The 25,490-nt window shown below is 32.3% G+C and overlaps 1 long non-coding RNA gene and 1 pseudogene across 2 annotated transcripts in view; both read right to left on the reverse strand.

Annotated features, from left to right (window-relative positions):
- The window catches only part of LOC308646678, a 1,527,418-nt gene that overhangs the window by 1,146,498 nt on the left and 355,430 nt on the right, over positions 1-25,490 (reverse strand). The gene's annotated exons all lie outside the window — the stretch shown is intronic.
- LOC308648559 (mitogen-activated protein kinase 6-like) lies at positions 5,448-7,539 on the reverse strand (annotated as a pseudogene). The gene has a single exon. The product of its transcript is annotated as a mitogen-activated protein kinase 6-like (transcript).

The following is a 25,490-nucleotide window of genomic DNA, read 5'->3' on the forward strand; positions in this document are numbered from 1 at the left end:
TTTTTTTCACTTCATATTCCACATTGTAATACATCTGAACTTTATTGTACATTTTAGAAACTGGGTATATGAAATCACATATTCTTTCTCATTTTCTTCCCTTCTTTATGTTTTTATCAATTGTGTCCTTTTTTCATTTTCAAGGCATCAAGTATTTGCATTAAATTGTTTCATATTAATAATGTCTTATTTAAGTGTTTATACAAGTTTGGATCCAAATAATTTCCTTCCTACTATATGTAAAGTCCATTATGAGATACCATGCTGATCTCCTTTTTCACCTTCTTGTAATGCAGCAGGAAGATTGTCCTTGATTATCAGATTTCTTTTGTAATTACCTTCATAGAATAAACCTGCCTTACTCTTTCATGGAAGTCTCAGACCTGTGACTAAAAGAAATGATTTGGTAAGATGCTTTATTGCCATATCTCAATCATGGTCTACTCTTTGGTGCAGAGTTCAAGCTCCCCATCTGTCTCCCATGAATGTAAACAAGTTGGCACACATGTTAGCAGAAATGATAGTGGAATGCAATTGCTAAGCTGGTGTTTTGGCAATGGTCACTTCACTCCCCAGCAGAAGGACTGGGTAACTAACAATAGGCCACAGAGGTTGTATAACAAAAAAAGGCAATTGTTAAAATTTTACTAGTAATGGTGTGTTTAGAGGTGAAAAATATACTACTTGTTTTATTAGAATTTTGAGAATTATGAGAGGGGGGAAAATGTAACTAAAAGGGCAGTAGAACTGTGTGATTGTTGTTAAGATCACTTGATGTTATATAAAGAACAATGAAAGAGAAGGACAGCAAATTTTTCATTGAAAGTGAACTGTGAAAGCTGAAGGGCTTCATTCACCTTGTATTAAAAGGTTTTTGTCTCCTGCAAGTATCAAGGACAGAAAGGAGAGGATTGGAATAGAAATTTATTGAGAGTAGCTAAGCTCCAGAAAAGATTAAAAGTCCAACCAAAGCAGATCTGCTATAGCTGAATTTGGACCCTCATCAGGAACAGGATCCTAAATCATGACATAAGAACATTTTGGCTGATTATTTCTAGCCTAATGGTAAATTGAGAGACAGGAAAGTTAAGCAGTCAAATTCACATAAATATGTAGGGCAGGTACTAAGATCTGAACCCTTGTTACTTAGCTTAAACATATGAGTTCATAACTACCTCTCCACAAGTATGTTTTGCTTTATTTTACAAAAATCAATTTTTAATTAAATTTAAGCATTCTCAAGTGTTACTTTTTACCAAACATTGTCCCTACTCTTTGGTTTCTTGTATTTTTCTGGGAACTTCCCAAATGCTAAGTGATAATTTTATATTTTCCAAAATTATTGTTATTGTGATTTCAAATCTGAATAAACTTTAGTGACTTCTGCTGTCTTCCAAGGGCCTTAAAGATAATGATACTGATCTTGCATATCAGGAAGAGGTCCTTTTCCCCTGGTGTTGGAGATTAAACACCCAAGAAATGCAGAGGCAAGCTTTGAAAGCAAGTTTTATTTAAGAAAAGGATAAAGACATTCTTCTTCCAAGAGAACAGGCCCCAGAGCTGGGTGTCCACGGGAGGGACTTGCTCTTTTATAGAACCCAGATACCCTTGGTTTAACTATTGTCTTTTCTTTCATTCCCTTATATGTGACAGAGACACAGAGGTTAATTGTTAGCATCCTAGAGTACTGGGAGCAATATCACAGAGGTTAACAATGCCTTGTTCTCTCTGCTTGATAACCAGAGCTTATCTTCTCTCGAATCTCCTCATTCATTATGTACACTGACTTGCTGACCTTCACTCCTGCTTAGGCCAGGTGGGGCTGCAAGCAGATTGTTTTTGACAAAGAAAGCACGTGGGGGTTCAGCACAGTGGGTCCATTTTATAGAATCATTTTCTTAGTCTCATATTCCCACCATTCTCATCCATCTGTCCCCTTACAATAAGAGCTAATTACTGTTATACGTGAATTCTGTGGTACACAACCCAAAGAACATTGATTTTGAACATTGCCAAAGGTTTAACTTGTGTTTATAATATGTTTTCTAGGCTCTATATGTTTATTTTTGCAAAAGAAACCTCACCCTTCACAAAAATATACAAATAATTAAAATAGTTGTCATCTCATAAAAAAGATTATAAATTTTGGATAAATTCGTGTGCCTGTATTGCTATTTCTCTCAGGAGATGAGATATTCTTCCTGGTGAATAGCTGTACCTCACACAGTTGGGTGACATGTTTTCATACCTCTCAGGGAGGTTCTGAAGCCACATTGCTGTTTTTGTATGTGCTGATTTCCAATGGCTTTTCTTCATATACTACCTTTGTGATGTGCTCTGATTTCCTGTCTCAGGATTATTTTTATTTATCTCTCTTGTTTCCTTAGTTCTGGAGAATGCCAATTCGACAGCATGTTGTCCTTTGTACGTCTTACATAATTAGCTAACTTTCCCATATGTGCCCGTCTTAGTGATTTCTCAAGGAAAATGGAGTTTACTTGAATTTCTTCAGCTCTTATTCTCTACTCTGATTGCTTTATGATTGCTAAAATAAAATTCATCTATTTTTTTTAATTTTTCTTTTCTTAGTTAACATAGAGCCTATTTATTATTTTTCCCTGATTAATGGTTAAAAGAAACTGTTGATTATTATTTTTTATTTCTACTCCACATCATTTCATTCAAACCTGTTCTATGCTTGAAATGAGAATGAGGGAAAAAAATGACATTTTTCTAACACTATTACTGCCTAGCTTCTTATTAGTTCTGACCAATCAGAGCCTCTGTTAGATTGAATCAAAGTAGGAGACCAGCAGGTAATTGCTTCTATTTTTATCTGTGCTAGACATCTCTTTATAGCCCAGGACAGGTTAGGCTCAGTCTATAGGCACCCCCAGAATCACCGTGCCATTCCCTCTAGGCGTCAGAAAAGAGATACTTCATAGCATCATCATAGGTAGTGGCCTCCCAACTAAGCAACAGTACTCAGCACTATTGCTTTTATTATTCCTTAAATCCTAGGATTTGTAGCTGCATCCTCAGTTACTATCTAGTTTACCTCTTCTTCCACCTAAAACAGTTATTTCAAAAACCTGCATAAATGATTCTTTGTATTATATCTACTTTGTTTAATAAATAGATAAAATACAAATAAATAAATAAATTCAGCAAAGTAAATATTAAATTCACTTTTATTTTTCTAGTTCTTGCTCTCATTTTTATTGGTTTTATTTTAAAATGTTATTTTGAAATTATTTTTCTTATTTTCATTTATGCCAATGAATATTTATTAATTCATTTTCTAACTGGAATGAGAAACATTGACAGTTTACATGAAGTGGCCCAATCAGAATAAAAGGTACAACAGTTGCAAAATAGCTACCATATTAAAAATATTTATATATATATATATATATATATATATATATATATATATACTGTATGCCATTTTCAACCCCTTTAAAAAATACTATTTCCACATATATGAGTTTGTCATAATGAACACAACTGCTATGTATAGCTATGAAGCTCTAATAAAAATAAATAAATAAAAATATTTTGTCAATTAAGTCTTATAATAATCTTGTGAAATTATCATTTTTCAATACCCCTTTAAGGGCAAAGGAGGACCTGTAGCTTATAGGTAAAGTGAAACAAGTTCACACAGGTAAGAACTGGTAGCTTTTAAGCAGTGGCAGGTTTACTCTAAAGCCTATATTTTTACCACTAAGAAGAAATATTTGCATAGATTTTCAGTTTTCAACCGATAAATAGCATGCTTTCAGTGTGATTTAAGTATACTCTTATTTCATACAATTGCCTTTTAAATAGCATTTTGAATGATAGAATTTTCTTTTTTATATCTATTTCATTTTACTTACACTTGTCTTGGGATGGGGAATAGATAATTTGGTAAAAACATACAGTAAAAACAAGCAAACAAAAAGAGACTTATCATGTACAACTTTTTACTTTTTCGGGGGGATGGGTACCAGGGATTGAACTCAGGGGCACTCAACCACTGAGCCACATTTCCAACCTATTTTGTATTTTATTTTGAGACAGGGTCTCACTGAGTAGCTTAGGACTTCTGTAAGTTGCTAAGGCTGGCTTTGAACTCAAAATCCTCCTGCCTTAGCCTCCAAAACTGCTGGTATTACATGCTTATGCCATCATGCCTGGCTCATGTACAACTTTTAAACTACAATAATAATGTACCTTAATTACTTCCATGCCTACAAGTCTAACATTACAATATTGTTAAAAAATAAACACAATTAAAACTTTTAGGACCATCTTATAATAAATTAATTCCTATTTTTTCCTATAAACAGTGAGTACTTTACTTAAAATGAATAATTAAATAAATTAAGTATGTGGACAGCCTTAGGATATGCTAATCTTATATATTCAGCTAAGTAGGCAACAAGCCATAGGGCCAAAAAAAAAGTGTTGTTATAAATAAAAATTTAAAACTAAATGAGTTTTATAATTAAATACAGAAAATTTACTGATTTGCTAAACTAAATAAGATGTGATGTATTAACACTTCACTATAAAGGATGAATACCAGATCATTTATAAACAATGTGCCTTAATAGTTTACTACAATAAATGATGGCTAAATAGAAGTGCATATTGTGAAGCCCTATGGGTGGTATATGTTTTGCCATATATTTTTGTTACCTTGAGGTAGATAACATGTGTACCAAATCCAGCATTCATTTTCAGTTGCTGCTGTGTTTTAAGAAATTTGTACAGTATGAAAAACTGGAAAATACTAATGAATAAAAAATATTTTAGGAAAAAATAAATATATTCATGCAATTATGTACATTCTCTCTGTGTAAATTTCAAGGTGAAATTTTTGTTTGCTGTAAAACAGATAGATCATTGTCCTATGAGAGAATGATTTTTACTTTTCTTAGCACATTTATTTTTCTCCTCGAGCATTTCATTATTTTGCTCTATTCTTTTGTGTGTGTGTGTGTGTGTGTGCAAAATGCATGGCAATTAAAATGAAAACTACCTCATGTAAATAAAATTCTGGATTTTAAAACCAAGAACTAATAAAAATCCTTACAAAATCAGACCGTCTGATTCAAGTAGAAAATGACTTAAACACTAGTAATAATAATAATTAAAAAAAGACAAACACACTTCTTGAAGAATACAAAGAGAAATGTTTGCTGAATGTTTTAGTTCAGATGTTTCAGAATGCTGCTCTATTTTTTTTTTTTTTTGGTGGGAGTGTAATGGGGATTGAGCTCAGGGGCACTCAACCACTGTGCCACATCCCCAGCCCTATTTTGTACTTTATTTAGAGACAGGGACTCACTGAGTTGCTTAGTGCCTTGCTTTTGCTGAAGCTGGCTTTGAACTTGTGATCCTCCTTCCTTAGCCTCCCAAGCCACTGGGATTACAGGCATGCACCACTGCACCCAGCTTCAGTATGTTTTATGAGGAAATCAAGGGGGAAGGTTTCACAGGAAAAGGTGTTAATATGCCCTGGATTGATTTAAGTGGTGACCCCACTGAACTATGAAATGGTAGGAGGTCTATGGATTCAAAGTGCTTGTTAATGAGGAACTCCCCATTGTTGTTGAGAAATCCTTCCTCATTTCCTCTCTCCCCAAGCTTCCCATCCTCTACTGGCTCAATTTCTAGCATCTCAGTATCTTCTTTCCTGCTACAGAACTTGTCCAAGTAACTGGTATAAGTGTTTACTTTCTCAGCCTGTTCATCCTTCCTGACCTCACAATAAAACTGACGAGAAAACATTGCTCCCTGCCACTCACAAACTGGCTATCCCAAGTAGATTGATACAAAGCTTTTAACTGAACCAAATTTGTCATTCCTGTTTTCTGTTTTTCTCTGCTTACTGAATTTGATATCAAACTTTCCAACTCTAGTTGGGACACTGAGCTATTCAAGTCATTTCATTTATCAGTAGTCTCATGCTGTGAACTAAGTTGAATAGTTCCTGCAAGAAAGAAATCTAAATCAATTCCCTGATTCTTGTTCAGCCAGTTGCTGTGATGTTTCCTGCAGTGCTATCTGGGCTTCAACCAATCCATTCCTTTCACATTTTGACTTGCCTTTCTTATCAGATTTTTCTTTGCTTTGTTCTTTCCAGTTGGGAAGATCTATAGTAAGTTTGGGTTCATAATAATGAATAACTTCACTCTCCAAACTAAATTACTAAATATGATGATGACCTTATTTTGTAGTTACAAGCATGGTTGCACTCTAGACCACAATATTTGTTTTCACAGTGATCTACGTACTGCCAACAAGGCTCAGTAGGGTAATTGGTATCAAAAGCAGAATCCTCCAGATATTTTTCTTGATTTCCATCCCAATATTTTTGAGATCTACTTATACTTCTTCTTCATCAGTGACATCAGACAGAGCTCTTGTGTCAAGCTAAAAACTTCATTACCATCAAAGTTGTTATGTATAGGACAATCAGACTCTTAAAACTCACAATCATGGTACATTTCCCATGTACCATGTGAGTTTCTTCTATAAGCAAACTATCATCAACTTCCTCTTCAACATGAAAAGGATGGCTTGAAATTGGTTCATCCATTGGAAAAGAATGTATATTCATGTAAGGATGAGAGAATGCTTCTTCTGCTGTCAACCAACTCAAATATTTGTCAAAATTTGTCCCAGGAAATCCATTGCTTCTCAACTAATTCCTGGAGGAGCTGAGTGAAGGGTCATGTAATTGCTAATGTAAACTGGAATTACAATGAGAAGCTCTTTATGATCTTACTAATGTACCACAGGAATAGATTCTAAAATCTGTTGCATATGTTCAAGTTCACCTGCACCTACAAAGAGGGTTTTACCATTCAGCATTTCGGCAAAGATGCAGCCTGCAGCCCACATGTCAGTGGCTTTGGTATAGTTATTAGGAGAAAGTAAAAGACTGGAGATTTTTACCATTTAGTAACCAAACCTAAGAAAGACAACTCTCATGGGAATAATGAGGATCCTTGATCCATGCAAAACCGAAGTCACCTATCTTCAGCACCAAGTCTTCAGTATTAATGAAAAGATGAGCTGATTTGAGATCTCTGTGCAGTACTTTGCAGAGTAAATACACTTGAGCCAATGTAACAACTGATACACAAAAAGCCTGGCATGCTCTATCAGTCAAGGGCCCTGGACTAGCACATTAGCCAAGTCTGTCTGCATGCACTCCTGAACAATGTGAACACTGTTCAGTTTAGTAAAAGAGCCCACAGTGGGTTAACTGGTTGCCACTGGGGACAAGAATTTCAAACACTTTAACAATATGTATCATGGCCAAGTCTTCTCATAATTTTGATTTCACAGAAAGCATGTTTGACACCCTGGGGAACAACAGTAAGGACAATATTCTTGATGGCTACACTTTTGTCACAGTCATTATCTACAGCAGAAAAAGCCCAAGCCATCGCCTCCACAACCCTATGGTTTTCAGTTCATATACCCAGAGCCCAGATCAAAACCATGAATGTTCATAAGATTTTCAAATTTCTCTGCCATTTTGAAATCCTTACTATTGTCTATTCCTTTCAAACTGTTGAAAATGTGTAAACAAGGAAGGAAACTAGCATCAAAAGGAAAAATCTTTTAAAAGGGAGAAGAAAAACAATTATGCTTCTACAGCAAGATGTTTTCTCGATGTTCATTGCATATTTCAACCAGGCCTGTTGAGTTCCCCTCAGATTTAAAGCTTAAAAAGCTCTGCTTATATTGAGATTTAAAAAGATTGCAGTACTCATAGTTCAAGAAACGGGGAGCAACTCTGTAGACATTTAAAGAAGACATTCAAGAAACTCGAAGGGAATGAAATGCAATATACTATGCACTCAAATATACTGGGCTAAATGATTTAACAAAGATGTGAATGGATATGCACACAACGGGCTTCTATGAACATTCTCCTCATAGTGTAGACACTTTCCGTGTTGAACTGGTCCTGAGCAGCGTTATTCTAAGGTGCTGGTAAACACTATTTCCATTTTGCTTCTTTTCTTCCTTTGTTGCTATATATTTCAACAAGAGGCCATGGTGATTGTTGATTACAGATGCCTTTTATTAGTGATCAGGTGGCTCCAGCTGACCACATTCACAATCAAAGCTACATTCCATCTTATTTTGATAGAATGGGACTTCTCTGATATATGGAGGGAGTGCAGGACCCGCAGACAGTCCCCAATGTCAGCTCAGGTATCTGGCTGTGCCAGCTGGAGTCACCATTATGTAAAAGAAATGTTAGTATTTTCTATTGAAAGCCTGGGATATCTAGAACCAATTTCTGGAGATATATTTCCACTACTAAATTAGAATAATAATAAAAAAACCTAAATGTGAAAATATTATCAATATTAGGTTGTTGTCATTGCTCAAAAAGGAACTTTTTATCTCCAAATTTTCAAATCATTTCTGCAGGATATTACTTAATTTAGGAGATATTTAAAAATGTTTAAGTACTTATCAATGTGATAGATACTTTTTATTGTAGTGTAACCAAGGGAGACATTTCAAGTGACAGAGTAGTTGAATTAATGGAGAATGGTTTAAACATAGAAAAAAACAATTTATTTTATTTATAAGCATAGTAGATAGAGCCACAAATAGAATTTTTATAAATGTTTAACATTTATGAAAAAAGAAGTAAATTAATAGAGTTTGAAGCCTCCCTTAGTTGTTCCTCTGTTTGCATCAGTTAACTGCATTTCTTTCAGAAACAATACTTGAATTCTCTGAATGAAACTTTGGTTATTCTAAGTATTCTGCAAAGATGAATAAGACATGGTAAATGACCTCAAGATTCTCAGTTGTCAGAAAGATAGCACATAAACAAATAATGTAATAATAAAACAAATGGGTTATTGATATATGAGCTAGCTATTAATTAAGCTATAATGGAAATCTAGGAGAAGATAATTCTGAGTAGATGAATATATATATATATACATATTTAATAAAAATGTAATATTTGTGTATATCTTTTAATGATTCATTAATGTTTAGCTCTTAAAAATATTTTATTTTAAGTAAAATTAGAAAATTTTTTCCTGAGTTTACCATACCAAAGGGAATTCAGGCTGACCTAATTTTAGAGCCAGGAGCTCAGAATTATTTCTCAAAAAGTTGCAAATTTTCCTAGTTGTAATCAAGAAAAGGTGAACCATTGTTGTACTTGTTCTGCAAAACTGAATGTATATTTAAATAGTCAGAACTATAGAAAATAAAAGATAGTGTTACAAATCTTCCTGGAAATGAAGAATTGCAATTTGTTTTGAAGTATTTTCAAAAGAATATTTAAGTGTATTAAAAGAAGTTCTTTACAATGATCAAAGTCAGCAGAGAATGAAATCACTAAAATACCAGGGACAGCTTTTGACATAACAATATACTAATAATTTATAATTATATTTGATGTTTGAAATTATGTAATAAAAACCTTGTTTATCCATATAGGATCAAAAACATAAAGTATCAAATTTTACATGATGTTTAAAAGCCACAAAATACAACATTGATTTGCGATGCTCACAACTTTGATGCTGTCAATTCAAAGAACTAAACCAGATTTTCTGGAAGACTCTGTGGGAAGCTGAACATGAATTGTATCCCAAGTTATACCTCCTTCTCCCTGTGAGGGCCACAGTTCTTCATGAAAGGCTGCTGTTGTGAATACAATTTTGTGGAATTTTACTGCTCTGTATAGCAATCCAGCAGAGTAGGAGTTGATGGATTCTGAGTAGAAGTCTTACAGATAATTGCTTGCTAACACCCACCGGTTAATACATTGCTGTCAGTTGTTGGTATTTTTTTTTAAATCTCCTGTTCCAATTCATGTTTAAGACTTGTATATTTCTTAAGTACTGACCTGTATACAAACAGTGCTTTCATTGTTTTCCCTAAAACCAGGTTAGTTTTCAGGGTAGCCTTAACATATTAGGTTTATTTACTAAATCAAAATTCTGCCTCACTCTTAGCACTTATATATAGCATTCAAAGTGTCTCTAATTTTAAAGTATGATAAAAGAATATGTCTTACTGCGGCTTTCATTACTAGTTGCTCTTCACTCTGAAAGTCACATTGGGTGAACATTTTCTACATGTAGTCTACCTCATACTTCGTGATCTCTCCTCTTTTCTTTATTTCATTCTTTCTTCTTCTTTTATTTAATAGTGTAAATTCAACACATTCATTTCTATTCCATTTTTTGGCAATAAACACTTCCTTGCTTTTACTGAAAGTATCAGAAAATAAAGGTAAAGGTAGTAAATACTTTAGATTTTCCAGACTAAACCAAAAGATCTCTCTGTCTCTCCTAACTTTCAACTTTGCCTTTGGTTGAATGATCATGCTTCAATCAAACCTTATTTACAAGAACAGACAGCAAGTTGTAACTTCCTGACACCTACTCTATACCATAGGCTTTTATTTTCTAAGGAGAAAAATTATCATATTTTCAGAACACTTGATTGTCTTAGGGAAAACACTTCTAGAGAACTAATCCAAATTTTTGTATCTAAGAAACAAACTCTCTGTTAAGAACTAGAACTAGAACATTTGAATTTTCCTTTAAAACAAACAAAATAAAATAACACTGATACAAAAAATGCAACTATATTGAAAGTATCAAAGTAGTCATGTTCAACTTTATCAAAGTGTACAAATGACTTAAAATATCATGCAATGTAGAAAAAGTATATTTAGCATCTAAGTTTTCAATTATAAATAGTCTAACCTTGGGCTGGGGATGTGGCTCAAGTGGTAGCGTGCTCGCCTGGAATGTGCAGGATGCTGGGTTCGATCCTCAGCACCACATAAAAATAAAATAAAGATGTTGTGTCCACCAAAAACTAAAAAATAAATATTCTCTCTCTCTCTCTCTCTCTCTCTCTCTCTCTCTCTCAAAATAAATAAATAAATAAATAAATAAATAAATAAATAAATAGTCTAACCTCTATCATGTTGCTCTGGTAATATCAGTTCTCTATCTAAAGCATAATTCTTTTTTGAAAAAATGACTCAAGTATAAAAGAAATCTTTTACCCTACTACTCCCTGATTCTCTGTATTTCTTTTCTCTCTAGTAGCTATATTGTTGGCTTTGAATTTTTGCCCCTTATTGTGTTGAATTTTATGCAGCAATGAAATTTTCTAATACCCTAAGGGCTTTTGAGTTATTTTGTAGATCAAGAGTGATTATCTGTGAATCTTACAAGCAAGGTTATCACTCCACAAGGAAAGTAATTCCCCAAAGCAAAGATAAAGTAAAAATATGTATGTAATAAATTGGATTTATGCTGACAATTTGTAGAGGATATCTACCTTCCCTGTACTTGTCATATGGTATAGTCAAATACTATAGATGCTACCAAATTAAACAAAAATAAAAACAAAAACAAAACCCAGGAAAATCATAGATTATTTTATGGATAACAGCTTTATTGACTGTTACTTATAATAAATTGAATAAAAGTACCTTTAAAGTCAATATATTTCTCTCCAATTCTGTATTCTCAGTGCGGTCTACATAGTAGCCTTCAAAAAGTATTAGTTGAAGTAGCAAATTAACAACTTTAAGGATTAAATTCCTATTAAATATTCATCTCCTTTAATGTACAATATAATTTGAACACTATTAGTGGTTTCTCCATCACACTTAAAAACATACTGCAGAAAGGAAACTATGATGCAACCCTGCCCTTCTCTTAATTACCTGTGCACTTATTAATAGATAAGATATTCTTTTGAGGAACTAAGTGCAGTATCCACAATGTCCACTAATAAACTGCACACACACACAGTCTAGGAGTTAGGAGACTTTTTTACATTTTTCATATGTTGTATCTAATTTATCATGTATCATTATATGTAAAATATGCAATACCTTTTAAAATTTGAAATCCCAAATTGAGACACATTTTAGTCCAGAGAGAGAATGTAGAGCACTATTAACAAGTCCTGGGAAGTTTCAAATTATGGAGTGTTCCAGAGTAATTTAGGATTAAAGGGAGCTGTAAATTGGAGAGACATACCAAAGTATTTTTGTTACATAGATTTCTTGCGGTTTGATAAATAGTTTAACCCAATGTCATTAATGTTAATTGTAATTAGAGAAACCTTGTAGAATTTTAAGTAAACCTCCGTGTGTATTATATAAAGTCAGGAAATCACTAATTTAGATCTATTTTTAACTTGTTTGAGTTTCAATGTTCTGGATGTGTTCTTAAGAAAAGATTTTGATATTTTGAAGGCTAAAGCTTTGTAGAAGAATTTTAGTATTCTGACAAGACATTTGTCTTTGTTTAAGGTCATCCTTACAACTTTGAAGAGAGAACATGCTGACAATTTATGAAGCAAATGTCGTCTAACTACCCACAGAATAGGGCAAACTTACATTACCTGTCAAAGCTACACTGAGAAATTGCAGAGAAAGACAACTGTACAGAGAATGTATCTATACTCTTGTCATTTTCTCCTCTATGCCAAATAGGCCACTAGAGAATTCAAAACGATCTCAGATTACCTCTCTGAATAGAAAATTAACAATGAAGACTCTAACAAAGATGTGTGGGTCACCATCTCAATTTATTTGGAAAAAAAGACTTATTATCAGAAGGCATATCAATTTCAGTCATTAATCAAATAATACAATTGGAAAGAAATGAACCAAGTACATATGAAGTTCAACATATGGACGAATATTACAAATGCTTAGGAATATTCTGGGACTGCTGTAAATCATCAATAAATACACTTGATTGGATCAAATAGCTGAAGCTCTTTGAGAATAGGATAGGCTGTCCTGTGCCTTAGCTAAGTTTCTTCTTGTTAGAAGTGAAATTCTATCACTGGAGGTGCTAAATGGAAATTACTTGTGATAGAATTAATATAGGAAGCACTGTATAAAGAATTCCTTTATTGAGTTTGAATTTCACATAGATTGCTTGCTCTGTCTTCTTTTACTCTATGAATTATAATTTTGGTGAGTGCTCAATAATCATTACTATTAGAATTCAGTCAGTTGAAATAATATGCTTTAAATCTATATATAGAGAGAGATGAATATAGAGAATGAATATGTATTCATGTATATAATATGTATCTATATATGAATCTATCTTATTTGTGATGAGAACAATCTATACACTGTGAGGTACAACTTTCATGTGTTCAAAGATGATAAAGACTAGATGATTCATTTCACTTGTAGGTAATCATAAATTGATAATATATGAATAAAAATATTTTAATTATGCAAGTCTTTAGAAAGCATCTATCATAACTGTAACTTTATGAGAAGGGAATTATATACAGAACGTATATATCACATTTAAAACTTTCAGCTATGTAAGAAGTATGCCATGTTTATGACTTTTAGCTATGTAAAAAAATTACAACTCTATTAAGACTTCTGCTATAGTGTTCTTTCCATTTTAGTAGTATTTTTCTAATGCATTGAGTGTATTTTCATTACTCATACTCGCCTGTTTTTCAAAAATTCAAAAGTGTAATTCTTTATTGGAAGCATTGTTTCATTTAAAATGCTATATGCTATCTTAGTGAGATCTTATTTTTTATGAAATGAGGCAAGAGGCGATTCTAATGAGTAAGAATTATTACCTGAGAGTTTTAAAAATGGAAAACAAAAATCAAGTGGTGACCTTTTAAAATTCAGTAGTTTTAGAAGCAGACCTACAGCCAAGAAAGTTGACTGAATGCAGCAACTTTGCAGGAATTAAAACTATCTAGGGATTACATAACAATAGGAGAAATTTTAACGTACCTTAAAATCATAAATGTAAAACAAGGTTCTAAGCACTCAGTGGATATTACAGTTCACAATTCCTCAAACCACACACGAGATAGGAGGGATACTAACACCATGTATGTTCATTCAATATCAAATTGTGAACATTGCCACATCAAACAAGGATTGCTGTATGTATACACATGGATGTATAACCAATGTGATCCTGCAATCTGTACACGTGGAAAAATGAGAAGTCATACCCTATTTGAATCAAGTGTATTATATGTCAATATCATTGTATTGTCTTGAACAACTAATAAAAAACACAAAGGAATCTTTTATTTTGACACAGGATAACTATGTAGTTAATAAGTTTTCACAAAAACTTATTGAGTTTTATCACAACGGAATGTGACATTTCAAATCTATAACACTTTTGAACCGGACTCAACCATTTTAGCCCATCTGTGGCTAAGTACAAGGGCAAGAAATTGAAATTGAATTATGTGTTTTTATAACATTTATTCATTGCTTCTTTTTTAATTTTTTAAATTGTTTTTTAAATTGTTGATGGACCTTTTATTTATTTTTTTTACATGTGGTACTGAGAATCAAACCCACACATGCTAGGCAAACACTCTACCACTGAGCCACATCCCCAGCCGTGCTTCTTTATTATAGACAGTTACTTAAAGTTGCAATAGCATAGATATTTTCAACTCAGTTGAAAGGAACAGTGATGAAGTTGCATGCAATAGCAAATCCTCTTAACAGTGGCCACTGTGTGGGAGAAGTTACTGAAATATTCCAACCCACCTTTCATAGGTGTAACTTCATCTCAGGGCTTCATTTTATACCTCTCCCTTCCTATCATAGGCTTTTTCTTGAATATAACTAAGGGTTATGGAAACCCATTGAGTACTCATGGAAGGCACAATACAGCAGTGAGTGCTGCTAATGCCCATGATGATACCCTGGACTAATGGGTACATTACTCTCTATTGTACATCAGGTGTGCACTGTGTGACTAAGCCCCAAGAGCTTACAGTAGTGTACAACAAAGTTAAATGCATCCTTTTTTTCCCTTTTAATTCTCTGGTCCCTCATTCCCATTCATTGATGCCTCTTCTTAAATAAACTATCTACCTTCAAGCCTTTTTCTTGGGATTTATTTGGAAGATTTCAGTCTAGGACTGTTAATATTTATGCCCCCACAGTCTTAAGTGTGGTTTATTCAGTCCTTGGCTACCTGGAGAACCCTTGCCAATAACCTATGGATAGAAATAGATCAACTCTTTACCCAGTGTATGTGGAGATGATGTATTTTTTAAAGCATATTATGACACAAAAATGTTCAGAAGTACAGCAATAAGCTATAAATGTGTGATAGCTTTCTTTTTTCTATAAAACTCATAACTTACAAATAACTAACTTAAAACACAACATGTACAATTTCATTTCTGAAGAAATGGTCTTGGTTATTACTCTATCCAATTACATTACTAATTTAAAGGGTAATATGACTAACAGAGTAAGACAAAAGGAAATTGAATGTCTAAGGAGCAAAATGACAAAGTGTGAACATGAATAAGGTGACAAACCATAAAGTAATCATAAAACATTTGGGAGTTCAGCTGAAATGTGATTTGATATTACCTAATCATTATCACGTAGAAGAACTAGTGAGTCATTTTTGTATTTTATTGTGCATATTAAAATGAAAACACCATTATTATAGCAAAGAGCTAAATCATGTGACATACCAACATTATATACTGGCACACAGCTTTCACTATTTCTGTCAATTTCTAGTAGCCAAAGAATGGGACTCTTGAATACTTGAGAATCACTGTTGACCTTTCATAAAGTGTCTTTTTATAATATATGTAAAGTTTTATGAAATCTGACCTAAAATTTCTGAATCATAGGGTGGACCTTCAAAAATCCATCAAAGGATTGTATTTTCACATAAGAAACAATGACTAAATAGGTAGTAATAATTTGAAATATTATCATTCTATAGACTTTAACTACAAAATCATTACAATAAAAATGTTTGTGTTAAAATCCACCATATGGAATTTATATAATGCTGTTTTTATTTTATTTGTACTTTTATAAATGCATTAATAAATACTCACTTTCTGCTTCCCTGTCACTTCTTCAGCTCACTTTAATGTTATAGAATATAATGATCTCTTTGATGTGAATTATGTTTATATATGTGTGTGTGTGTGTGTGTGTGTTTGTATTTGCGTAAAATCTTTCAATATATATAATCTAGTTTCATATGACTGTTATTTAGACTATCACACCTACCATCATGTCTTCTGCTCTCTGTATGATAGGTGTAATTATGTATGTATTAATTTACAATGACATATGAAAATGTTTAACACATATAAATATTTATTTGTCAATGTTATGTATTATAAATTTTGTAGCCTTCAAATAAATTTTTTAAATTTAGAAAAGTGCTTAGGAAAAGTTATGACCTAGTGGTAGGGCGCGTGCCCAGCATGTGCGCTGCACCACATATGAATAAATGAATAAAGTTCCATCAACAATTCAAAAAATATTTAAAGAAAATAAGTGCTACTATGTACTTTGCAATGTCAGAAGAAATTGTCTTGCACATCTCTTGAAACCCACTAAGTGTTTCTTTGACCTCCTTTTCTGGGTTGTTATTTAGGGAGCTTATTCCTGGCTGATCCAGAACACTGTGATACAGGGCATAGAATCACGAGTTATTATATCAGAAGTGAGCAAATAACTTTTATAAACAGGTAGTAAATAATTTAGTTTTTTCAAAGATACCTAAACTTTTGCAACTACTCAACACTGATGTAGCATATTATAGACAATACACAGAAAAACAGTGGCAATGTCATTTAGGTTTTTCATAAATTTTACAAGGCAGAAAATAGAATCCATTTCAAAATTATTTTCAGTCATTTAAAAATGTAAGAATCTTAGCTTATGAGCAACAGGTTGTTGACCTTGTACAATATGATAAATAGAGATATAAATGCAAACACTTCTATATATTTGTATAGGGAGACAGAGAGAGAGACAAAGACAGAGAGAGGAATGAGAGTGACAGAGCACTAAAAATATAGGATTAACACCATTACCATTTTAATTACAATTTTATTTATAGTGAATTCCTATAGGCTGCTGGATTTCCTAACATATGATGAATATGTTTTGAATGAGACCAAATGAAATATATTTTTCTATTGCTGATTAGAATATTTATTCTCAAGTTATGGGAAACAAATGAATCAATAAACTAGGAGAAAATTATTAGGAACAATGGATAACAACATTAAATTCAATCATTAAGTATAATAATTCTGGCAGAGTTTTTAAACAAAAAAACCCTGCATATTGCTCAACTTATCTACTTTAATATGCAATTTCTGAGATGACTTCTACATGTGAAAAAATTTTATTGCTGTGTTTTACATTACTTTTATTAAACATTCTGCAGTAAGCATATGCAATTTGGCATATTCTGATGTATGGCTAATAGAAATCAAATGCCTCTACTTTTCCACGTTTTTTCAATTATATCTATTTGCCACCATTTCTTTATTTTTATATATTTCATCTTATTCTTTCAATATGTATTTTGAATAAAGGTGATTCAGACTACTTGCCAGATTCCATGAATTACCAGACAGAAAATAATAATGACTGTGTTCTTAAATGCCATGTGATTTTTTTTATTTTAATGTTATTCTATTTTTATTTTTTATTTATATATAATAGAGGAATGAATTACAATTCTTATTACATATATAGAGCACAATTTTTCATATCTCTGGTTGTATACATAGTATATTCACACCAATTCATGTCTTCATATATATACTTTGGATAATAATGATCATCACATTCCACCATCATTAATAACCCCATGCCCCCACCCTTCCCCTCCAACCCTTCTACCCTATCTAGAGATCATCTATTCCTCCCACGCTCCCGCTCCCTATCTCACTATGAATCAGCCTCCTTATATCAGAGAAAACATTCAGCATTTGGTTTTTGGTATTGGCTAACTTCAATTAGCATTATCTTCTCTAACTCCATCTATTTACCTGCAAATGCCATGATTTTGTTCTCTTTTATTGCTGAGTAATATTCTCTTGTGTATATATATGCCATATATTTTTTTAATCCATTCGTCTACTTAAGGGCATCTAGGTTGGTTACACAGTTTAGCAATTGTGAATTGTGCTGCTATAAACATTGATGTGGTGGTGTGCCTGTAGTATGCTGTTTTTAGGTCCTTTGGGTATAGACTGAGGACGGGGAGAGCTAGGTCAAATGGTGGCTTCATTCCCAATTTTTCAAGAAATTTCCATACTGCTTTCCATATTGGTTGCACCAATTTGCAGTTCCACCAGCAGTGTGTGAGTGTAGCTTTTCCCCCACATCTTCTCCAACACTTATTATTGTTTATATGCATAATAGCTGCCATTCTGATTGGAGTGAGATGAAATCTTAGAGTGATTTTGATTTGCATTTCTCTAATTGCTAGTAATGATGAACATTTTTTCATGTATTTGTTGATTGATTATATATCATCTTCTGAGAAGTGTCTCTTTAGGTCCTTGGCTCTTATATCCAACTATCAAAATGTGATGCTATTGAACACTGATCTTCCAAGTCTTTGCCAGCTGCAGTCAAGACCCCTATGTACTCCCGCCCTGTTGATGTGAACTAGGTAGAGGCCTGAGCTATCTTTTATGTGGGAGTGATTGCAATAGCAATTTCCCTCTTTCCATGTCAGACTTTGACTCAGGATGTCACCTGAATTCCCAAGAAGGCACTTATTAGAAACCTTTATTAAGAATTCTTTAAAATGCCTAATTGTCCAAGTTGCTTGGAAAGTTTATGACTGTTATTGTTTCCATAGCTTGGCAAAATCAAGTGATCAAGGAATTTTGTTTCCCTTTTTTACTATAAAATTCGAAGAATTCTTTCACCTTATCTTCTTTCTCAAAGAAGTTAATTGACTTCTTCCTGGGGTCAAGCACTATAAAAGATTTCAAAAAGAGAAAGGTTAATTTTAGCATTTAATTTCAATAGGCATGAAAAACAAAATAGCCCATGAGGCATAAATATGTTCAGCTTAAATAATGTTTCACTAAAGTTGTCAACTTTACTGCTTTTTAATAGATGATAAATGCAATTTCTAAAAGTAAAGTCACATTTTCCATTAGATTTTTATTATCTATATTTAAAAATTAAATGTCATAGCTACAAAAGGTATGTATCACAAAACTATACTGGTATTGTCAGACCCTTTATTCTAATCTATTGGTTAACTTATCTTTCTTTAAGCTGTTATAAAATTGTCCTAATATTACGCCAATTTTATATGATGCTAGTGTCTGCTAGTGTAGATTGTTTAATATCATTTACTGGCTATAATACATTTTTATGGAAGAAGTATAATGTTATAGTGAGAAATACTAAAAAAATTATTTTCTGAAGTTAACTTTGTGACAATTATAAAACAGAAACTTTCAATAAAATTGAATGAAAATGTTAAAATAAATAATTTAGTTATATGAATTTTTTCATATCATATAAGACTATCAAATATATTATTAAATAACTATAGATAATGTTAGAGTTCAAATGTGTAGGATTCATAATTTTCTGTGTTTGTTTATAGTAGGGGCTCATTTGGTACATAATAATAATTAATTCTCATCCTATTTCCATTTTTTAAAAAATATCTTTATTGAAATATATGTAGAAATAGAAAAATCTACATATATAACTATACATTCCAATGTTTTTTTCACAGAATAAAGACATTTCTGTTACTAGCCCTTAAATTGAGAATAATCATCATCTACAACATAGTAGAGTAGAGGTCTCATGCCCCTTCTTCTCAATAATTTCAACTCCACTGTAGGTTTTCACTTTACTGCCTTATAACCAGTAGATTATTTTTTGACTCTTTTATACTTTAAATAAATGAAATAATGCAATGAATTGTTTAAAGTTTAGCTTCATTTGCTGAATTTTGAGTGTATGTATTTCATTCCTATTATCTCATAACATTATGTAACATTTTTGTACAATGATACGTACAATTTCACTTTATCAATGTTCCATAATTTATTTATCCATTCTCCTAATGATACACATAGTTAACAGTTATGGATTATCACAATTGTACTGCTTATGAATATTTAAATACATGTCATTTTGTGCATGTACACAGGCATTTCTATTGGGCATATAACTAGGAATGGATTGCTAGGTATTCCTGTGTATAAGTTCATGTTTAGTATGTATTTAATATTGTCATATTTTCTAATATGAAAATGATATCAGAATTCATTATTGGTATAATATTAAGATTATTATTATTTTTTGAGAGAGAGAGAGAGAGAGAATTTCAATATTTATTTTTCAGTTTTCAGCGGACACAACATCTTTGTTTGTATGTGGTGTTGAGGACCGAACCCGGGCTGCACCCATGCCAGGTGAGTGCGCTACTGCTTGAGCCACATCCCCAGCCCTATATTAAGATTATTTTTAATAGCTTAAAGATTCATAAGGTAATCAATGGATCAGAAAAAAGGGCCTAAAAACACCTATGCTTTTTTATTTGTCTGTTTATACACAGTTTTACAAAGTGTTTATATCAATTTACATTCCCACCATCAGCACAAGAGAGTGCTAGTTCCTTAATTTCCCATTTTCTGCTTTTTTATTACTCAAAAGTATATATAGTGGGCTGGGGATGTGGCTCAAGAGGTAACACGCTCGCCTGGCATGCTTGGGGCACTGGGGTCATCCTCAGCACCACATAAAAATAAAATAAAGATGTTGTGTCCACCGAAAAATAAAAAAATAAATATTAAAAAATTCTCTCTCTCTCTCTCTCTTTCTCTATCTCTTTTTAAAAAATATATGTAGTGGCATCACATTGTGGTTTTCATTTGCACTTCTCTAACAGATAATGATATTGAAAAGTTTTTCATATTTTCATGGTTACTTGGATATCATCTTAATGAAGCATTCAGTCAAATATTCCGTACTTTTTTCTCTGGTGTAACTTTTGTTTTTATTGATCTGTAGATAATTACAAACTCATGTTAAGTCATTTGAATAATATACATATTTTTTAGTATTTCTTCCTTTTAGTCTTTTGGTATTCTATTCTCTAATGGTAATTTATGTCAAATATTTTCAATAATTTTAATAAAGTTTATCTTTTCTTTCATTGTCAGAAATATTGTTACCTTTTTGAAAGCAATTTTTATCCCAAGGTCCTTAAGATGTTCTCCTACATTTTCCCCTGAAAGTTTTATTCTTTTACTATTTATATTTTATTTTATTTTGAGGGAGGGGGGAGGGAGGGAGGGAGGGGGAGAGAGAGAGAGAGAGAGAGAGAGAGAGAGAGAGAGAGAGAGAATTTTTTAATATTTATTTTTTAGTTTTTGGTGGACACAACATCTTTATTTTATTTTTATGTGGTGCTGAAAATTGAACCCAGCGCCCTGCACATGCCAGGCGAGCGCATTACTGCTTGAGTCACATCCCCAGCCCACTATTTTTGTTTTTTAAAATTCATTCTGTATATGATGTGCAGATAAGTCATCAAAACACTTTCATTAAAAATACCATCTTCATCTTCCCCTTTAACACTGCATTATTGCCTTTGCCATAAACAGAGTGAACATATAGGTATAGTTGAGTTTTTAGATACTTTCTTCTAATCCATTGACAACCTTAATTTGACCCTATTAAAAGATTATCCTAATGTAATACCAATTATATATTTTTTTATTATTTCCATATTAGAAAACATGACAATTATAATTTATTAAGTATATAGAAGCAGAAATAATTTTCAATTTTGGAAAATAATTTTTATATATTATTTTCAAATTTTATGTAGAACACATTATTAATATAAACTAGTTTTTAAGCCCTGCAATGTATATTATAATAGTCTAAAGAAAATTTCAAGTTCAACATTTCTTTAACAACCATTTTAAAATGATTTCTATGTATTTCTGTTACACTTTAATTATTTTTTTTCTTTTGAGAATGTCTATATTTCTTGGCATGAGATATAGCAGGATAATACTGTACTTTTTTTGTTTAGTATTAGAAATAGACACTTCTTCAAGGAGATCTGATTCCTGTTAGTGGGAGACAAATTCAGAAACCAAGATCTCAGCACTTACTTTGTTAACTGCTGCTTTGTGCTCTGTGTCCATTCTGTTGAACATGTTTCTGTGTGTGTGTGCTCATCTATATACCTATACATAGACAAACATTAATGTGCATAATTATGAATAGCACATATGTATGTGTTTTCACATGTGCCATCTATGAATCTCTGTGTGTAAAACCATGAGTTCACACTAATAATTCCAATTAAACTCAGCACTGCAGTATTCATCTTATGTTTTCTCCTTTTCATATCTGTAACTCTTCTCCATCATTGAGATTCTGTCTACAAATTTCTTCAATTCCCCTAAATCTAACCTATCTTGATACCTGCAGCTGACACCTTATTTAGCTCCTTTCCTCACATGAACCTCAAACCTCACCTAGCCTCCCTTTCTACTTGTATCTCTTTCATGTCTTTTGGATGACATTATTATTAAAGAAAAAAAAGAAAAGAAAGGAGAGGATCATCATACTTTTCTTTTTCCAAATTTTTGGAGACATTTAATTTTTCTCCATTACACAATAAATGATGAAATAAAAATATTTTAAAAATATAAGCTGTAATCTACAAAATATAAGCTGTAATATACTTATATTTTATGGAGATGGATAAGATTTTCTTTTCATCTTTATTACCAAATATTACTTTCACTTCTATTAAGGTATGTGACAAGGTTTAACAGTGTTCACATGTTAGTCTTGATTTCCTGTATTTTATATAAGAATATCACACAATTATTAACCTCCAAAACAAAATTTATTAAAATACAGACCATGTTGATATCTTTTGTAAGATCCTAAAATAAAAATTAAAATAAAAATTAATAAATGGTTTATTGGGGGGTTTTTTGTACCCAGCTGGAAACAATTATACATCTCTGTCTTATAAGACCACACTGCACTGTTTTTTTTATTGTTCTTGGTGTAGTAATTATACAAAATAGTGAGGCTCTTTTGACATATTCATTAACGCATATAACAAAATGTTATCCTTTTCAATACCTAGTACTTTTCTCCTGCTCCTGATCCTTTTCCTGAAAGGACTGGTCTTCCTTTTGTTTGTTTATTTATTGTTATTTGGCAATTATAGTTATTACTTTAGGTTTTTTTTCTGCCATGACCAAAACACCTGATAAGAACAATTGTAGAGGTGGAAAAGTTTATTTGGTGTTCACAGTTTTAGAGGGCTCAGTCCACAGATGGCTGATGCCAATTGATCTGGGCCCAAAGTAAAGCAGAATATCATCATAGGGGAAAGCAACTCAGAACATAGTCAAAAGGAAACAAAAAGAGCTCTTTCTCACCAAGGACAAATAGAATGATACTAACCTTCTTCCTCCAGCCACACCCTACCTACATGCCTAGAGTTACTACCCAGTTAATACCTACAAGGGGATTAACACAGAGATTAATTTAAGACTCTCAACCCAATCATCTCTCCTTTGATTGTTCTAGTATTGTTTGACATATGAGCTTTTGCGGGACACATCATATCTAAACCATAACAGTTATACATAAAAATGAATATCAATGTAATATATTCACACATGCACATAGCATAATTTGGTCAAATTCATTTCATATTTTCTCCTCATTCCTATCAGCCCTCCCTCCATCTTATCTATGTACTCTCTTCCATCCGTCTACTTTCATGAGATCTCTTTGAATATAAATGCAACTTTTAAAAATGCTTGTTTCATTTGATTTCTAAATCATCATTGTAATCACTATTGTTACCCAATTCAATTATTGATTATTTTGTGTATTACATTAAACACTGAGAAGAGTATTAAAAAAAAAAACAGAGTATTTGACTTCAGAAAGCTTTTCCCCTGTGAAGTCTTAGAGGGCAATTATTAGTTAGGTTGGCATTAACTGTTTAACAAGTTGATCCCAAAATGCATTTTGACTCAAAGATAATGTATTTGTTTGCTTACACATTATGCTATGAGTTTCTCAGGTCAGCATGGTGACTATTCTCTCCACAATCACTTAAGCTAATGTAGCTTCTCTAACCTTCAACGTGTAGCTTCGAATTCCATCATGACTACTTCCCTTGGGTTAGCCCAAAGGTTAATAGATCATAGAGCACATGCAAGAGGCTTCTGAAAGGTGGAGTTAGAAATTACTGTTCTCGTTTTTTTTTTTTTTTCTGCTCTCATTCCAATATCTATGACTCTGTCATATGGTCACAAGTAACAGCCAGAAAAGCAAAGAAATATGGAGTTGGTGTGTGCTCAGGGAAAAGGAAATATATTCTGATGAGTAGCTTTCAATAGTTGCCAGAGAAATATATAAAATGTTTAAAAAGTAGACCTGCTATGGTTGAAGCGTGAAAAGGAACCCACATGAACTGCACTGTAAATATTCCCTCATACGTTTTAAAAAACAACCCGAATAACTACACAAAACTTTCTCTGAATTCTAGATATTCTTGGCACAGTACTTGGAAGTTTTTGCATTAAGAAATATACACATTTACCCAGCAATAACATCATGGGAGTTCTGCACTGTAGAAATAGAAACATAATTTAAAAAATAATTTTATTACAAATGTACTTAACTGATTGAGCAATCACATTTTTAGGACTTCATCCTATAGAAATAAAAACACATTTTAAAAAATATTGTATTAAATATGTACCTATTCTCTCAGAAATTCAATTACTCTGGTTGTCTAACAACAACAACAACAAAAGAATATCATATTGAAAAGCTCTGTTCTCAGCATTTTATATACTCTCAAGAATTATTTGTATTAGTGAAGGCAAAAGAAAAAAACTAGAAAGAAAATGAAAACCTTTTAATAGGAAAGTAATAGAGGGGTTGAGAAAGTATTTTATGATCATAATATATTATGCAGCTGATCCTTAGAATTGAATCTATTGGGAATTTTCACAATGTCCTGATAAGAAAGAAAAGTTCCATACTTACCACTGCATGCCATCTGAACTCATTTTACCAAAATAGTGACAAATTAACCAATATTTTTAAGTGCAGAGGGCATATTTGTGAAAGATATATAAGTAGAAGCATCACTATGTTTGTTCTTTGGAAGTCATCACTTGTCCAATTTGAGGTCAAGTGAATATTTGATGTAGTGAAGAGCAAGGACCACATATTATATTATCCCGTGTCAATCAGCATTAGTGATATACTACCTAAAATTATCAGTGGGATTATGAGAGGATACACATGATGAAATAACTGAATAGATGCTAACTATAATTATAATGATGTGTATATCACAGTGATGTGATTAAATGTGTTTTTACTTACTTTTATACATCTTCTGATATATGCAGAAGTGCTCCGGGAAAGTACTACTTTTTTAATATTATCAACATAAACAATGCTATGTGGTATTGAGGCAGAAATAACATTGTAATTCAATTCCTCCAATACTAATTTTCTTGCAGAATTTATGCATTTTTTTTTACTTGTTTAAAGTAATAAATCCTGGCATTTCAAACAGTAAATCTCCCTTTGGGATCATTAA

The sequence above is a fragment of the Spermophilus citellus genome (genome assembly GCF_964194105.1).
Source record: "Spermophilus citellus genome assembly, chromosome: 4".
Taxonomy (NCBI): Eukaryota; Metazoa; Chordata; class Mammalia; order Rodentia; family Sciuridae; genus Spermophilus; species Spermophilus citellus.